General features: G+C 37.2%; 1 protein-coding gene across 1 annotated transcript in view; it reads left to right on the top strand.

Moving 5' to 3' along the window:
* Window positions 1-19290, top strand: part of SNX7 (sorting nexin 7) — a 675036-nt gene that overhangs the window by 61569 nt on the left and 594177 nt on the right. The window contains exon 2 of the mRNA XM_032422992.1: window positions 2536-2627. The gene's annotated coding sequence lies outside the window, so the exon portion shown is untranslated. The remainder of the gene's footprint in view (window positions 1-2535; window positions 2628-19290) is intronic.

Genomic DNA, 19290 nt, shown 5'->3' with positions numbered 1-19290 from the left:
AAGAATTACTAGATTTAAGAAGAGGTTCCCTGCAGAAGGACCAGAAATAAATCACAAATCTGGAAAGTTATAGGAGGCCTGTAATCCCAATGTCCAGTACTATATTCTCCTGACGTTTATGGTTGATACATCAAATGCAAAAATGTGGCCTCAGTCTTCCCTATTACCCCTGGTATTCTTTGAAAACCCAGGACAGAATAGCTTGCAAAAGCTGTATGAGTAAGCATGGCTCAGAGCAAAAACATGAATGAGATAACCGAAGGGTGTGAAGAAATAAATGAATTATCATAATTTATCTGAGAAACTAAGATTAACATAAGGTCAAGAAATAGTGACAGTTTCTTCTTTCCAAACTTCCTAGCATTAATTTTGCATGATTAGAGAGATTTTTATCTATAATGTTGTCAAACTTAGCCGTGGATCATCAAGAAACATGCAGAATGTGATAATGGAGACAAGCTATACATCATGATTCATTTCATCTTTGGGATTCTGATACTCATTGGAAAAAACGATCTGGTGTGAATTTGGTGGTATTACTATCAGTCTTGGGAGTTGGAATTCAAGAAGTGAAAATCTTCAAGTACTTAAATCCACATGATAATATCATTCCAATATCTGCAGACTGAAGTAATCACTACACTTTTAGAGAAAACAAAAGAGGATATTGTCAGTTGGAAGTTGGTTTGTAGTATGGCTGACTTCTGTCCTCTTCATAGAGTGAACAGTATTCTCTCACCTGAATTCCTCTGTGCTCACATAGCTTTAAATTGACTGACTGGGACTGTCCTGCAGCTACAGAATACACCTTTAGCCTGAATTACATCAGCTGGCCCAAGTGAGAAATCAAACCTACGTATTTGTTCTACTAACATCATATGCCAGCTATCCCAAAATAAATCCTGCTGCTATGTAATTCACATGCTAGCAGGTCTGGGAGGTCCCAGCACTAAATTGCATTGTATTTTTTATTGTTACACTAGTGCATACTGTGAATATTTTCTCAGTATTTCTCCCTTTAAAAATATTTGTGTAATTAAAGTTATGAGACTTTATCATTGAGGACAGTCCCATGAGTTTCAGAATATAGAACAGATGATACGTGAGTGAATGTACACAGTGCAAATCTCTCTTACACTGAGCTCAAGTTCTGACTCTGATATTTACCAGTTGATCAACCTTGGCCCATGCATTGAGCTTCACTTGTGCTCAGTTTTCTCATCGGCAAAATGGTTTCAAAGCTGTACCATTAGCACACTGGATGGCTATTATCACCAAATAGAAAAATTAGGAATATTTATATAAGACAAAGGAATATTTATACAAGACAAGGAGAATCAGACAGAAGTTATCATTATCATCCCAACTGAGCAGAAAAGGAAGAAGATGATGTGTCCTGTTTAGGAAACATGAACTTTTTCTCCTGCTCTAACCTATCACTCATCCTATGAGGAAACTCATAGGATATAAAATAGTTCATCAGTTCTCATGAACAAAACAGGAAAGGGCAAAGGCGATACAAAGTTGCCACAGTTGATCTGTGTCATGTGGCATGCCTGAATGGAAAGGCCCACATTTAGTTAAATCAAGCCATTCCTGACTTAACTCCCTGGGACTTCAGGTTGAGATGAAACTTCCAGGAATATTAGACAATATCCCTACGCTTCCAAAAAATAATGTCCCTTTTGGCTAGAGAACAATCGTTAGTTCAAGGTTTTCCTGTAGAGGAGACAAATTCCAAAGTGAGTTATAACCAAAGCTGGTCCTAAAAATTGGCTTATCCTCTCACAGGTCTCCTGGAATTCTCAAGCTGATGTGGAACTAGGGAGTGCTCTTGGAGACATTGGCAGCTTGGAGGATCCTCTCCAGTTTCAGCTTGTTCTAATTTAGGGTAGATTGGGTAACACTGAAGAAGGTAAACAGAGTGAGGTGGAGGAATTAAGGCAGGCTCCCTCATGTAATGCTATATCCCAAAGCCTGCAGTAAATCCTTGACTTCCTCAGCACTCCCTTTTTTTTTCAACTACAGTGAATAGACTGCCAAATGTCCAAATAGTTAATTAATAAAATGCAAATAAATCATATTGATCTTTTACTCTAAAATGAAGAGAATCACTTTGTTTTTGTTTTTTTTTTTTAAATATTAGCAGGAATGAACTCACCCTCAGTATTATTAAGACTAAAATAGTATATCTTCTTAAGTTAACCAAAAGGAGCCTTTATTGTAACAATATTCATATAGCATAGAATTATAAGAAAGTAATTTTTTTTGTTTTGTTTAGAAAGCTTATGTCCAGTGACTTTATTTTTTTCTGGTGCAGCAATAGGGATATATTGACTGAAATAATAATGCTACTATGATTGAAGCCGTATGTTTAGAGATTCATTTGTATCTGGTATTTGTTACTTAAATATATAAAGTATTGTTTTTAAAATAGAAAAAAAGAAAGCTCCTAGCTTGTCTTTAGTTGCTGAATTTTGCACAAGATTTGTGGATCTTACGTGAGATTATAGAAATCTCTTATTTCTTGCACAGTTCAGGCTCTGTCAGGAATGTAATCTGCACCACCATCACCAGGACCAGCGGGCAAACTGAAGTAGTTTCTCATGTGCTCCTGAAAGAATGGGGTAAGTTTTTCTAAATCTGATCTGTATCATGTAGTTTAAACGAACTGGTTTAAATATTTTTCCCTTGCAATTAAGTGCTCGGTGCTGTTTGTTCTGAAATGCTCCTTTGCAAAGACCTTGTAGAGTGAATGTAAAAGAATTATTTAATTATTTCAATTAGGAATTCCATTTGTCTGTGGAGAGCAGAAAAGACATATATTTTTTGGTGCTACCTTTATACTCTACTGGAACTGCAGCCAATCTTTTTCTTTAGGCTATCATGTAAGATATTATGGAGATGCAAGTAAGATAGTATACAAATGTCCAGATGATTAAAAATCTTGCTTTTCAGAGTATCTTTAAAGTTAACATACGTTGACAGTTGGTCTCGTCTCTCCTGGGACCACTGAGTTGCCATCTACAGCAATACTAATGGACTGTAAACTGCTAAGTGTTTGTTAACCTGGAGAACTGCATTGGCAGGGGCGGGGGGTATGGGGTCAGAGAGAAAAGGTGCCTCAGCAGCAGCGGCTCCACCACCAATTGGTGACTGTCCATGGTCCTGAACCATTTGCCTGCCTTAGGGCAATGTTTTTTTGTTTTTGTTTTTGTTTTTTTCCTCCTGAGTTTGAGACCCAGGTGACACCTGTAACAACCACAATTTGGAAGATGTATTAACCTAACCTAAAGAATAGCTCTAATAATACTGAGAATCCAAAAAGGTAGTACCTCTTGGGCTAGCCATCCATAAGAGGTGACTCAAGGGCATGTCATTAATCCTATGCTAAAGGAATCTGGCAGAATTCACATCTCTACAATCTATAATGAAATATCATCACCTTAGTCATACTCTATGGCCTTTATGGGCTTCAGCTTTCCTATCTTTAAATGAGAAGTTTGGGTTTGATGATATTAATGGTACCTTCAGATTCCAGGTTCTTTGTAGTCTAGGCAGATGAGTTACCATAAGTACCATTCCCTATTCCAACTTCGACACCACTCTTTGTGCTATGCTGGAGTTCCCATAAGTATTATGTATCTAAAAGTATAAGCAATAACTGCTTTTTGTTCTCCTGTATGATGAACCATACAAGAAACATCACTTCATTTGTTTATAGGACAAGATGTCAAATTCTCATAAACCTCTGTATGTGTAATACGTGTGTAAGTGTAAAAGAGGGAGACACAGAGATAAAGAGAAGCAAAGATTTTTCAGTGATATGGGGAAGGAATTTATTGGTTTAGGGGTAAATAAGCAAGAAAAGAATGATATAAGAAGGAAACATAAGCTGAATACGAAGAACTGTTTTTTTTTTTTTTTTAAGATTTTATTCATTTATTTGAGAGAGAGAGAGGGAGAGAGCATGAAGGGAGGGGTAGAGGAAGAGGGAGAAGCAGGCTCCCCACTGAGCAGGGAGCATAACACGGGGCTCGATCCCAGGACCCTGAGATCATGACCTGAGCCTAAGGCAGATGCTTAATTGACTGAGCCACCCAGGCGCCTCTGAGGAGCTGTCTTTATGGTGTTTCATGATGTACCAATTTCAGGCCCATTCCTTCCTAAGTTCGTAGATTCCAGGTTAGAATTTCTCTCTAAAAAATTTTGAGTATAAGAGTTTTGCTTTCTCTGTAGAATGAGTAATTCCCAATGATATTTTGGAGCTGCAGTTATAGAATCTTCATTGTACTTTTTGTCTTTATGCTTGTGCTTATAACATAATTGCTACATTAATGTCAGTAATGCAAGCATTTATAATCCTTTTTAAAAATTCTATAATTCCTTATGCAACTTGAAAGAAACTATTATTTTTTGTTAGAGAATATAATGTTGGTTAAGAAACTAAGTCCATTTTTGTTTTGTAAGTCTGTTGTTAATGGTAATATAATACTCGTAACACAAGGACAGATCCAGAAAATTAAAAAATGGGAGAAATTGTCATGTTCTGTAACGGGAAGTTAGATTTCATGAAAAAATTAAGCCAGTAAAATCTGAAGAGCTACGTAAATTCATGATTACAAAGTCAGCCATGGTTGGTTGGCTCTATAGGGATCAGCTTCACACTGGGCGTATGTAGATAGTTGATCTCTGCATTTTATGGGCACCCTGGACATGTAAGTGGGATGAGATGACTGTGGGCACCCTTGCAGTTCTGCTAACTCTTTTAAGATCCATATATGTCTGTTATCCACCCTTGCATAATGAGTTAAATGCCTCCAGGAGAGAAGTAAATTAGGTGTTTATGTTTCTCTCTTTTCCAATACTGTTTATTATATCTTTGAGTCTATGTGCCATTGAAACTCCTCATGTCTCTTCATCCTCCATTCCTGTGAGAACCCATCTCCTTTGGAATCCATGTCCCTATCAAAAGAGGTACAATTTAGGACACTAGTTAGGGCATCTGTGGGGCACACAAGCAAAAATGATTGAGTTTTTCCCAAGAGGTTGATCTTGGGGAAAAATCAGCACAAATGCTTGCTTTGATATATTTTTTTTAAAGATTTATTTATTTATTTGAGAGAGAGAGAGAGCATGAGTTGGGGGGCGGGGAGGAGAGGTAGAGGGAGAGGGAGAGAGAATCCTGAGGCCGACTCCCCACTGAGCCTGGAGTCTGCCATGGGGCTCTATCCCAGGAACCTGAGATCATGACCTGAGCTGAAAATAAGAGTCGGCCCCTGAACTGACTGAGCCACCCAGGCACCCTTTGCTTTGATATTTTATGTCAATATTTCCTTTGAAATTTCTCAACAGACTTCCAATTATTGGATAAAATCATTTGTTGTTGTTATTGTTCTAATGTATGATATTATGGAAGGCCTAACATAGCACAAAACTGAGTAATCATTTATTAAAGACCTATTAAGTGCATAGAGTTACGGTAAATCACAACATGTGGTGGGAAGTACTCTTGGTAATAATAATATAGACAGAGATCCATGGCTACTAAAAGAAACCTGAACTGTCGGTGCTTAAAAGAGTTAGTGAGGCTTTCCAGAGGCGGTAACCTTGGAGCTACACTTTAAAGAAAGAAAAAGATTGTACCACTTTGGTAGTGTTTGCCTTTTGTAATATGGATATGTATGTATAGTGCTTGGCACAATATAGACAATCAGTAGTTCATTGGTGACTGAATGAGTGAATAAACAAACACGTAAATGAGGTTTATGTGTGCAGATTTCCCGTACTAATTATTTTCAATAATTGAACTTAAAGATTTTTTTATGACTTTTCTTTTCTTTCTTTCCCCTATCCCTCCCTACCAAGCTTTCAAACCTTGAAATTCTTTGTGTGATGTGATCAAATTTGAAATTTCAAGAGAGTGTTTTACTAGTACAAATAGCATGTTGGGGTGGATATTTTCTCCTCTCTTGGACCATATAATCCACTATTGAGAGCACTGTAAAAACAAACAAAAACCAAAATGAGACAAAACCCCAAAAAGCAACAACACCTAACACATGAAAGCTATGCATGCATTTACAGCCTCAGCTTTGGAGTTTCTTTAGACCTTAGCATGTCTGTCATAATCTCTATCTCACTGTTGCACAGTGAATGGTTGGAAATTTAAAACCTAGTCTTAAATATGCACATGTAAAATATACAAATTATGTGCTCATTCATTTCCTAAATGGAAAACTAAATTTTACTGACTTTTTTTTTTTTTTTTAATGTTGCTCCTCCTGCTTATGCTTCTCAGTCCCAAGTAAATCCCACATTTCGCCAACACCCTAAGACATAATTCTGGTTCCATCCTTGTGATCCATGGACTCCTCCTAGAATTTTAGTAACTATGTTCCGTTGTAAGGAGTCAAGATATATAGATCTTTTGTTAAATACATTCTGTTGTAAATTTAGCAGAATTCATTGCATATGCAGGTGGACTATATTACCATTTAGATGTTTTTTTGGTTGTTTTTTATTTGTTTTGTGATGATAATAGAACCATAGGCAGAGGTGTGAATCAGTCCATATTTGTTTTTCCCTTCTTATAAGCTGTTATCATATCTTATCTTATGACCTGATTCACAGCTGGTATGATTTTTAAAGAGTTTCTTCTTTCTCAAAAACTTTCATTTTAGTAAAGTACTCTTGAAAATGAGAAGCCTTCAAAATAAAAAAAAAGAATTTATAATGATGGATTTCAGGTAGCACAACTGACTTCATGGCGAATGCGTGGAATAAGCTGAAAATTAATCGTGGGGAAGACTATAGGGAATGAAATCTGCAAATTAATTAAAGAGAAACTGGCTGAAAAATAGCGTAGAAATGATTTCGGGATTGTTGGTTGGTAAAGAGACAGAATGGATGACACCAGCAAAACGGAGAGGAAAAAAGGCGGTTTCAAGTATAGGAAAAAGATTCAGTTGACTGAGGTGGCCGGTGACTAATGCAACTACCTAAAGATTCTCGAAGTTGACAAGTATATATGAAAAATATTGTTGAATAGAAGGTCAGTTTTGCATCCTGTCATCATATCTTTAAACTGTATTTCTTGGTGCATATATATATATATATATATATATATATATTCATATGCATACCATATGTATTTATGTATATGAACTAAATGGTTAAACTGTAAAACTTTTTAATTATCTGCCATCAGGGTTGATGATGCATGAAACTACACCAGTAATATCAGAGAGTCCCTACTTTTCTCCCCATGTAAAAATCATTTTTTGGTTTAGACCCTAATCAGGAACAGAGCACATGAGAGAATCAGATAATACATGTCGCTAAACATAGTGGCATAGTGGCCAGTAGCCAGAGGCAGGGAGTATTCAAGTTGGAGAGCGTCAGTGCCAGAAAAACACAGTAAGTCATTTGAGGATTAGTAAATAGAAAATAATTATAGAACATAGAATACATTGGGGGAGTCAGACTCCCAATTAAGTGTGGTTGAAGAAAGAAGGATGTTTATCCTGGCAAAGGTAAGCATCCATGGGGGCCATCATTACATATCTAAAGAATCATGAAGTGGAAAATAAATTATGTTAATTTTGCTATATATTTTTTCATTTTTTAATTTAGATTCAATTTAATTAACATATATTGTATTATTAGTTTCAGAGGTAGAATTCAGTGATTCATCTGTTGCATACAACACCCAGTGCTCATTACTTCAAATGCCCTTCTTAATGCCCATCATCCAGTTACCCCATCCCCCAATTTTGCTCTATTTTTAACAACCTATGGAATCTAGTGAAGAACTTGGGCTGGGGGTTCTGGGATTTTCATTTCCAATACATAAAACTTGGTCATTACCTAATAGAGTAGAACTAGAATTAATGGGAAGAAACAATAAGTAAGAGATTTCTGCTCAACAAATCAGGAACCTTCCAAAAGTTCCTGCTTCCCAATGATGGCATGTGCGACTTCCAGAACTTAGGAGTCCCTTATCAGGAGAAAGATTCAGCTTTAGGTTCAATAACCATGGTTGGAAGATGTTGTCAAGTAATGCAACCTTTAATTTTGATTAGACCATGGTTACTTAACTTTTTGATTTCTCATCTGCAAAATGGGATAGTACTAGCACTAACCAAGGTCACAGTTCTAGTGAAAAGTGGAGCTGGGTTTTGAATCAAGGCTATCCCACACCTGAGCAGAGTTTTTAACTACTATTTAAATTATTAGAAAGGTGTCTTAGAAAAGTCCTGGACACATACAAAGTGTTAAAAGATTTAGTTATTATTGGGGCGCCTGGGTGGCTCAGTCGTTAAGCGTCTGCCTTCGGCTCAGGTCATGGTCTCAGGGTCCTGGGATCGAGCCCCGCATCGGGCTCCCTGCTCAGCGGAAAGCCTGCTTCTCCCTCTCCCACTCCCCATGCTTGTATTCCCTCTCTCGCTGTGTCTCTCTCTGTCAAATAAATAAATAAAATCTTTAAAAAAAAAAAAAAGATTTAGTTATTATTATTATTGTTATTACCATTATTATTATATACTTAAACATATTTAGAATGTAGTGAGTGCAGTCAGGTTTACTGACTTAGAGTGAAGGGGCTAGACTCAAACTTTCAAACCTTGGCTCTGTCATTTACTAACTGTGGGACTCTAACTTCAGTGCCTCAGTATCTTCCTCTGTAGAATGGGGATAATAATAGTACTTACCTCAGAAGGTAGTTGTAAGTATTCAATGAAATAATAATATAAAGTCCTCAGAACAATATTTGGCACATAATAAGTACTCAATAAACATCACTGCATTATGATTACTAGCTATGTAATAATGACCATATTAAGTTGAGGCAAGGTAGAAGCAAAGTATCAAAGATAAGTATGACACAGAAAGGTCCTCAAGGGTGCTTGCAATTTCATGAGGAAAATAAACATGTGCACAAATAATGTAAGTTATTAATCTATGTAGTTCTGTGTTTGAAGGTGATTCTCAGAGTGGATGCTGAGTACATGCTACATTTGAGAATACCCATGTTAAGTTTCCAAATTGGAATGTTGGTGTTAAGATGAGGAAAAGCTGTATATACGAGACCCCCTGTGTCTTAGGGAGCATGAGGAGAGGAGAGCAGGCCAGATGGAAAGAGTGTCTCTGAAATCTGCTCCATCAACATGATTGATGGTCAGACCTTCTGGATGTAAGACATTTTATTTTTGTCTTTGCTTTAGGTTCTCATCTGTGAACATACACACTCCTCGCTGCAAAAAACCAATTCAATAATATCAATAGTCTCTTACCACACATTTTCATTATGGGAGACTCAAATAAAGAAGTTTCACAAGACACTAACCTCAAAGACTGAGAGGTGATCAATATGTTAAACAATTAATATCCAACATTCAGCAAAAGATGCATAATCTCACCAGTGGAAAATGTTAGATATAAATAGTCAGTAGACTGTTGCCAGAAAAATGCTCCTTGGCATGTGAAATAATCAAGTAAAATTCTTGAAAGATGAATTACTTTCCTGATTTGCATAAGTTGGATTCAATACATTTACACAATATTTGCATTGGAAACATATCTGAAGCCAACCAATGGAAAGAATACATGATTTTACCAACATGCTTATACATTAATAACATTACTTGGCAATCTGATGTTTCAAGACCCAGGGTGAATTACTTATTAAAAACCCATATACAGCTATCTGTCTTTATCTTTCTTTCTGTATGAGCCATAATGGCTCTGATTGTTTTCAAAATTATATTTGGACAGGATATGACTGTTACATGAGACCTCTCAAACCAATATCATTTCCCTCACTCATAAAATACATTATACTGCTGTGTGCATTGAGCCAAATCATTAATGAAGGAAACATAACCTAACCTTTATGCCACTGATTTGACCAGCAGTTACACCATAGCAAGCTAACGTCTTGGAAATTGTTTAAAAAGTGAACCTAACATGATTATGAATATTTATGGTAGATTCACTTATTTCTTGGAAATTCATCCTGCCATCTGAACCATTTCATTATTCTTAACTATCTTCTAAGAGGCTTAACTTTGAAACAGAAAAACAGTATCTGAATCTTACATTATTTGTGAAATCAAGTGACCGTTCCTGGAGTACATCCCTTCACTGTATTTATTTAAACATGCAATAGCTATAGTAACTAGTTAAAATCTGTGAAATGTGCAAATTAGGAAGTACAGTAACACAGTCCTCACCCTTTTCAGCTTTTAAAAAGTATTTGACTTGCTATTACTACTGTAAAGGGTTGCTGAAATTTCAGTTTAGCAGCTGTAACCTATACTTACTAGCAAACTGCTTTAACTGTAGTATTTGCATTTTCTGGACAAGGTAAATCTAGACATCTGAATTTATCAATGACTAAAAGTTTTGCACAGACACATAATGAAGGAGTTCATTTTTGAGATTAAAAGAGTAAATGACCCTGAGTTATAGATTAAATAGTTTTATTTGATTACTATTTTTATCATTTTTCCCCAAAACAATCTTACAAAAAAATAATGTAATGGAATTTTGGCTCATGGGTGTGAATGAATGAATGGAAAGAATGTAATTTGTCTTCTGGGAGTGTCTCTGGCTCAGAAAAAGTAAGTATGAATGAATTTAATTTAGAAGTTGCAAACAGGTATGGTGGGGCTTGACACAGGGCCAGTGACTGCCATGTGGGATAGCGCCCAGGAGGCTAGCAGCAGCCCTGAGATGCAGCCTGCAGATGTAACTTATTTGGGCTTACACAGTCTTTTAGTCGTCTCCTCCTCCTTCCTTTTCTTCTTCTTCTTTTTTTTTTTAATGCACCCTGAAAGGGCTGGAGTGGACGGGACTCCATCTCAGGTTCACTAGAGTGTCTTCCCCTCCTTATCATTTCCACTCATTTATGGCACCTGTCTGGTTGCCATTTGGCTTGGCTATCCTTTATTTAAATAGTGATCAGAAAACAAAGGAGTCTGCCTTGAAGAAAACTAGTCTCATAGCATTCTAAGATATATTATTGTTGATCCTCTCTTCTGAAAACAAGGGCATCAGTGCCACAGATGCGTTGATGGTGAGAAAATTACCCTCCTTTACTAAGGTATATTTCATAGAAATCTCTACAACCCTGTTCTAGAAAATTCACTATTTCAGATATCTAATAATAATCCTGAGTGATTTAAGCCTTCATGTTTGTCATTTTGCCAGTTATCACTTTATCCTGCATATGTCATCCCTTGTAATTGAGATTGCTTTAAAGTATACAAATGTGTGGTTAGTAACACAATAGTCATTTGTAGGGTCCTTACCAGTGTTTCCAAATTGGAACCTGATTTTCAGGGCCCACTCACAAAACACTCAAGCATCCATCATGCAAAATTATGGAATTTAGACTCTATCGAAGGTGATTCACTCATGGGCAAATAACACATGAGTGCAGTCCTCTCTTCTGTTGGATGAATTTCTGCAATTCTAAAGCTAGGATTCATTAGGAATAAAGAAGCAGACCTGCACTAAACAGTGATTCAGTCACAGGAGATGTCTGTGTAATGGTTCCAGCTGTGACTCTTGTCTTCAGCGCAGACACAAGCATCTCTGTCCCTTAACTATTTTTGGAAGGAAGCTGCTTCCTCCTGGCTGGGAAGAAAAAAAAAAAGGAAAAACAGGTAGACTGATGTCCCTTTTGCCATCTCCTCCAGCATTCCTTTTTGTTAAAGAGTACTTTCCATTCATTTAAGCAGGATGGCCTGACAAAGCATAAAGTGAAATTGTGTCTAAATGATCCTCTGGGCTGCTGTCACCCACTTAGATGCATGGATATGCATGGGGTCGATAAATGTTTAAAAAGTTGTTTTTGCGTAGAAGCTTTGGGGGTTCAGAGTCTGGAGAGATGTATAAGATGGAGTGTTTTTTCTCCCCATTCTGGACCCAGGATGTGGAGCAGAGCTTTTGGCTGTCAGTCAAATGTGAGATATCAGTTGGCACCATTGGAGTGAGGTATGAAAATAACTCAGTGTTGTTTAGTACCATTAGAGTATTGTGGGGTATTTTTGTTTTGTTTTGTTTGTTTTTTCAAGTGTTGGGAAACACTTGGTAAAGGTATTGCAAAAAAGTGGTTTCTCACAGGGAATACCAGAGACTTCATCAGTGGCAAGGTGACTTCTTAGGGCAACAGTCCATAGATAAGGAACATCAAGGGGTGCCTGGGTGGCTCAGTCAATTAAGTGGCCCACTCTTGATTTCAGCTCGGGTCGTGATCTCAGGGTGGTGAGATTGAGCCCCACATTGGGCTCTGCACTTAGCATGAAGTCTACTTGAGATTCTCCCCCTCTCTCTTTGCCCCTCCCCCCACTCTCTCTCTTTCTCTAAATAAATAAATAAAATCTTAAAAAAAAAAAAAAAAAAGGAACATCAAGAGGATTGATGACATTAGCATTCATGAACTATCCCAGACCCATAGAAATAAGTGTTATGGTGGCTGAAGTTGGGATTGTAAACCAACCCATTTGGCACCCACCATAGGCAGGTGAAGTTCCAGAACTTTTGAGTTATGCTTGTGGCCAGTAATAATGCAAAAATTCCATTATTCACTTTGTTTGGCTGTGACATGAAATCACATGGCATTGCATAATGATAAAGTAAACTGCAAAAAGTGCATTCAAGTGATGCTGAGAGTCTGCTTTAAATTGTGAAAATGTTGAGTGGAAACCTGAAAACCTGCCAATGCACATTTATGGTTTATAGTAGATAAGCCATTAGTCTTGGCTAGGTATATCACTTCGTACATTACCGTGCATGCAAAATGTGAACTCCCAAGACCTGTGGGGTGTTTAGCATCCAGTAGAGATATGCCTTTAAGAAAGAGCCTGGATAAAGTCACTGTCTCAGAAACAGATATGGTTTTAGGAGGCAACTAATCATTTGAGAAACAATGGATTGGAGGCATAGAACCTTACTGTATTAGCTAATTAAAAGCCAATTAGTGCCCTCCCCCATATAAATCAGCAAATAGCCTTACAACTAAACTACTAAATTCTTTTGTAAATTATTGTGTTTCTAAAAGCTTGGGATGGAGAATTCTAAGTGGGTCATATCACACAAAGATAGGAACTGACATGGAAACTGACATGGAAAACCAGCTTCTATATAAAATTGGAAAATGGGCTAACTATATTGATTATTTCAGGGAAAATAGAGAAAGAAAAGCTTTAAATCAAATCAAGGAAAGCCTGTCTTGTGTCAAGATTAAACCAGAAACTGAAAACTCTGATATAAATTAAACCAATGTTCTGTGAGCCTTTAGGAAAAGAAAGAACACTAAGACCCAGCTTGAGGTTTTAAAGAACAATTCAGCTAAACCACTTCCTTTCTTTTTGTAACCAATTATTAAATTGATAGATTTGTACATCACCTACATTGACTTCAGTGAAACATAGGGTACATTTTCTTATGATATCACTGCAGATAAGATGCAGAACTATAGGTGTGTACAGTTTTATGGATTTATAATTGGTCAGTGTCCCCAAAGACTGTGAATCAAAAAACAAGGTTAATGTAGAGGGAGATCATAGTGATGTGTCATCAAGCTCTCTCCCCAATGTACCAATAGGGCACTGTCTAAGGAGTATACCGGTTACCATGGTGATAAGAGAATTTACTGATCACACTTCATCAGGGTTCATTGAACAGCTTAGCTCACTGATTGTCTGGTCTACAGGGGCAGGGGGAAGCAACTCTCTCTATTAATCCACAAGCAGTGGGAATAGTATTTCCTGAAGAAAAGGACTCAAATGGTAGCCAACATACTCAACATAGGTATTCTTAAAAAAACAAACAAATCACAAAACATACAAACAATAAAACAAAAGCAAAAGAAATAAGTCATTAGAGGGAAATGATGAATCAATTTCAGATAGCCAGTTGGACTTTTGAGGTTCTAAAATAGGGAAAGATACCCATAACCTTAGGTATTTTAGAAAGAAGGATACCCAATTTTAAATCTCAGGTCAAAAAAATCCATTTAAGAATTGAAAATAGCTTGAGAGAGCCCATCAGGACAAATATTTTTTCCTAGAATCTTTCAGGAAGTTAGAAATGTTATAACTGAAGATAGCTGATCTAGAAAAGGTAAAGGTAGCTCCAATAATTTTGTCTGTTTGAGAACTAAGTGAAGGAATGGAGCTTTGGACCAAGAAACTTTGAAGGTGGACTCTTTAGTGAGCAGATGTGAGTCCTATATGGACTTGAAAATTCTAAGTGCTTGGACAGAATTTTTTCTTTTTTTCAATTTCTCAGGGAGGCAATTCTGTTTTAGTTATCAGTTATCAAAAGGAGACACACTCAAATAATGGGAGTTTTCCAAGAGTGGGAACTTTGTTCAATCAGGTTCATTTTAAGTTATCAGGTTACAAAATCTAGCCAGGGTTTATTTGTGATTGCATAAAGCAGGAGTTGGCTTGATATCTTTTTCCAAATAGTTTAAGGCTTCTGACCCTTGTAGGGAGGAGCTGCTGTAGGAGCACAGCCTTAGCAAGTGGCTAATGGTCAGTGAGGATGTTGGTCAGAGTCCAAGAAAGACTGGAAACGCCCCAGAGAAGCAGGTCAGGACCACAGAGCTTTACCTTAGAAAAGGTATACAGCTAGAGAGAAACTAGGCAGCGGCTTCTTCTTCTTCTTCTTCTTCTTCTTCTTCTTCTTCTTCTTCTTCTTCTTCTTCTTCTTCTTCTTCTAATGAGAGTAGAAATTGATTGACTATCTTGTTCTCCAGTGTATTCCCATCACCTAGTACAATGCCTGGCAAATAAATAGGCATTCAGTAAATGCCAGTGTTTAATAAATTCAGTAAATATCGAATTTCACTGAAAGAGAGAAAGAGAGAGAGAGAATTTGGTCTGATGGAAAGAAATGCAGAGAAGGGTAACTAGCCTCATTTTGTACCTATATTCCACCACTACATTGTCCTACTTGTTTCACATACCTTTTTCTTTTCTTTTTTTTTTTTTTTTAAATCAACTTGGCAAACCTCGGTCTCTTATTATTCCCATTTTACAGAGGAGGGCTCAGGGATATTACAAATTATCCCAAAGTTACATTGCTAGTAAGTAGTAGTGTTACAATTTTAAACCATATCTTTTGGGTTCCAAAGGTACATATTCTTGCCACTACACTAAGTTGTCAGAAGAGCCGAGCGATTTCAAAATAGATCAGATTTCCTCACAACGCAGCTAGCTCTCTGTCTCTAGAAATTATAGTATCTTTAGTGTTGGAAGGGATTTTTAGAGATGGAATTCTCCATCTCCTTCATGCTATGGGTGAGGGATTGAAGCCAAGAGAAGTAAGGAGACATGCCCAAATGCACAGCAAGAATGGGGCAACATAAAGCTGTACCTCCTTTTGTATGACCCCCAAAACACTTTTGACTGTTTACCAAATATCTATCTTCTACACCAAATAATAAATTCTATCCATAAAGTCAGGGGTCTTGATGGTCTTACTTTTTTCATATCCCAGGCTTAGCATCCATAACAGGATTTAACAAACATTGAATGAAAGAATGAACAAATGAATGAATGGAATCAGAACTTGAATTTAGGTTTTTTTCAGCTGAAGTATTTAAACAGAGAGTTTGTGACAATTTATCAGTGGTGTTCTGTGTTAGAAATGAGTTGTACCAGATAGTTACTATAGTCCTTTCCAGTACCAGCATCTATAAAACTGAATCAGCTTAGGAATTCCCGATCTCTCTGTCTGCTGCATCCTATCTAGATTTCTATTTTAGCATTTACCACAGTGCACTGATAAAACCATTTACATCTCTATCTTTCCTACTAGATGAAAATTATGCATGAGTCGGGGCTGACTGTGTCCTTACAATAGTTTCCACCACTTAACTTGAGTACTCACCAAATCTTCATTGACCTGAATTGCAATAAATTCAACTAGAATCCTTAGAATATATTTAGATATCTATCACATTGCTTTGTGTGTTAAGTACTTCTGGTTGAAGATTTCTCTGTGGGAAAGTGTTTATTCAATTGATTAGCTTTCCAACTTGGTTTTTATTTGAACAGTTAGGTAGAAAGTGATATCAGGCATTAAAAAGAAATCTGTGATCCCCTTGGCCTACCTGACACAGGGCCTTTCACAGACCCAGGTATGCTTTTGAATTCTGTGTGAATTCTACATTTTTAGAAAGATCTAGTGCTCAGAATTAGCTTCATTAGGCAGTTGGACTTTAACAGAACGGCAGGAGATCAGCAGGAAAGACTCTTTTAGGAATGGGCACAGAAAGACAGTGTGCATAGATGAATTCTCCTTTAAATAAAAACTGAGTCAGATTTTAGAATGAAATTCTGTAGTGCTGTCAAACTGTTTGGAACTAGAGTTGGCAGTTGTCCTTTCAAACTGTGATTTCAGAGCACGTGTCCCAGAAGGGACAGCTAAGAATGTTTGTCATATTTGAGCTCTTTCCAGAGCCATTCGGCAGGATACTGGCAGTCCACTTTCCGTGTTAATTATTTCTGCCCTGATTGCCTGGCAACACATAACATGGGAAGTATTATACTTTGCTATTTGTGAACGCTTCCAGCTGAATGAAGGAAGAAAATGGAATACAAAGTCAGCTGGAGATGCAACTTAATAAGTTAGGTGTTTTTTTGATTGAAAATTTGTTATGGATGAAGTGGTTTGTAATCCCATGATTGTATGTGTTAACCATAAATTCAGAGAGTTTGAGAGTATCACAGTGGGTCTTGGTCGAAAGAAAACAGTGATTGATGTTAATAGCCACCAGACTGAAATCTGTGAACATGAATGGTCTCCTTCATAGAAAGAGTGGGCTTACTCTAAGCCCACATTTTTTTTATCACTCAAGAATGTCCTTGTTTGTTTTTGTTTTACATTGTTGGGATCTAGAAATCTGAGTTCAGATGCAGGAAGCTAAGAATCAAGTGGGATGGACAAAGATGTCATTGCTGCAGCAGTGGAGATTGCTGTAAACTGGAAAATAAATAAGGGTTTTGATCAGTGACTTGGGCACAATAGGATCTTCTCACCACACCACTAGGAGAAAGCTCTGTCTGTGGCTGTGTTCTGTTAAAGCCTGCCCTATAGACCTGAGAACAATATATTTACTCATAGCATTGGGAAACAATGACACATTTCTGCATTATTTCCATGACTTCAATAATTATTTTAAAATGATTCTCTGAAACTTTTCTTTGTGCTGTGTTCATGAAAGCCACCCATGAGTGACAGCTTCAAAGATGGCAGTGTTGCATTCTGTGCTGCAAGGTAATGCCAGATGATGATCCAATGGGAATGAGTTCCAAAAACCAATTGTTAAATGCAATTATTAATGTGTTTAGAGATACATTTTTATTGATGAGGTAAGTACTGAGTTGTAAGGGCTCAGTAACCAACCCATACTGTAAAAATTTTTATACAGAGATCAAGATCAATCTTGAAAGTAGGTTTTTTCCATAATGATTGGGACTTCAAACATTTGTTCAGATTATTAGATTGTTACTTCCTCAGTTAAACTAGGTTAAAAAATGATAAAAACCCAAGCATATTCTTGGAGCAGATACACTTAGTTACACATATAAAAATCCCTGCAAAAACTATACCAAAAATGGACAAAAAAGGTGGGGGCAGGATGCATTCCCTTTAGACCTACTGCCATTTCCTTTAGGCCTGCTTTCTATGAGAGTTAGTTTAGGGCTGAAAAGAGGAATAAGAACCCTGTCCTCCCTTGAATATTACAAAGATTAAATTAAGTGAGAAATCCCAAATTTCCTTAGGCAAGCTTGAGTTAAAAGTGGGATTATTTTGGGACGCCTGGGTGGCTCAGTTGGTTAAGCGACTGCCTTCGGCTCAGGTCATGATCCTGGAGTCCCGGGATCGAGTCCCGCATCGGGCTCCCTGCTCGGCAGGGAGTCTGCTTCTCCCTCTGACCCTCCTCCCTCTCATGCTCTCTGTCTCTCATTCTCTCTCTCTCAAATAAATAAACAAATCTTAAAAAAAAAAAAAAAAAAAGTGGGATTATTTTGATAATAGCCATTTTTTTTCCTGCTTTTTTTTTCTTTTAGTGCCCTAACTGCCAATACCTAGGGCCTCCCCCTTTCCTCACCTTATAAGGCAAATGTACTCTTTTGGGAGTCCTCATATGTGTTTCTATGCCAGCACAATCATTTCCATCATTTATGACTCTCTTTCATTTATGGCTGTAAGCAAGATCTTTCCTTTTGTTCTTTGTTTCCTGTTCTGCCACTTCCTCTTTGTTCTGAGCCCTACCCACTGTGGGCTGTTGTTTTTGTTGGGCCACAACTATTCTAGAGTCCTTTAAGTGCCAAAGCATAGAGGTATTTGGTGGAAGTGGAGGTGAATGTTGCTCTCACCTTTTTGTGTACCACTCTTAGGCAGCAGAATGGTGCTGTTCCCACTCTGATGTCTGATAGAGTTCCTCAGTGCAAAGAAAAGCTCTTTTAAACATTTAAACTTAAACTCTTCCTGAGAATTCAGACCCAAGTTCATGGAAGCTAACCTGTGAAGCAAAGCTATGTGAATAAATATCGGCAAATATGTTGAACTCCATTCCCCCTCTACCCTTAGACTAAGCTTGTCTGTCCAACTCTTTCTTTTTTTTTTTTTTTTTTTAACCTTGGAGAGAAATTTCCCCTGATAAGACTTATCAATACCTTATGCAAGTAAAATTCTGGAGGATAGCCTCATTTCATCAGACAGAACAATTTAAAAGTAGATATAACATAGAAAAGAGGTAACAATTGTGGCCTGGGAGTCAAATTCGTCCTGATGCTTATATTTGTATGGACTGCCAGCTAATTGTATTTTATGTTATTAAATGGTTGGGGGAAAAAATCAAAAGAATATTTTGTGCTGTGAAAAATTTAATTTCCATATCCATCAATACAGTTTTATTGGAAAACAACCATACCCATCTTTTACAAATTGTCTGTGGTTGCTTTCACATCACCATGGCAGAGTGGGGTAGTCGGGCTACCATAAACCTAAAATATTTAGCATCTGGTCCTCTAGGGGAAAAGCTTACCTACTTCTGACATAGAGCAAAGATGGAACCATCACTTTAGGAGAAGGTCTATATTGCAGAGTTTGGCTTTTTAGCAAGTGCTCAATAAATATTACATTCAAGTAACCCTTTCTAACACGTTACAGTGCAGTGATTCATCGTCTTTTTCTCCTCCCTCCCTCCCCTTCCTCCTCTCTTTCTCCCTTTCTTTCTTTTTCTTTCTTTCTTTCTTTCTTTCT

Source organism: Phoca vitulina, unplaced genomic scaffold (genome assembly GCF_004348235.1).
Source record: "Phoca vitulina isolate PV1807 unplaced genomic scaffold, GSC_HSeal_1.0 scaffold2, whole genome shotgun sequence".
Taxonomy (NCBI): Eukaryota; Metazoa; Chordata; class Mammalia; order Carnivora; family Phocidae; genus Phoca; species Phoca vitulina.
The sequence above is the reverse complement of the archived record's forward strand: the minus strand, read 5'-3'. Positions and strand labels throughout refer to the sequence as shown.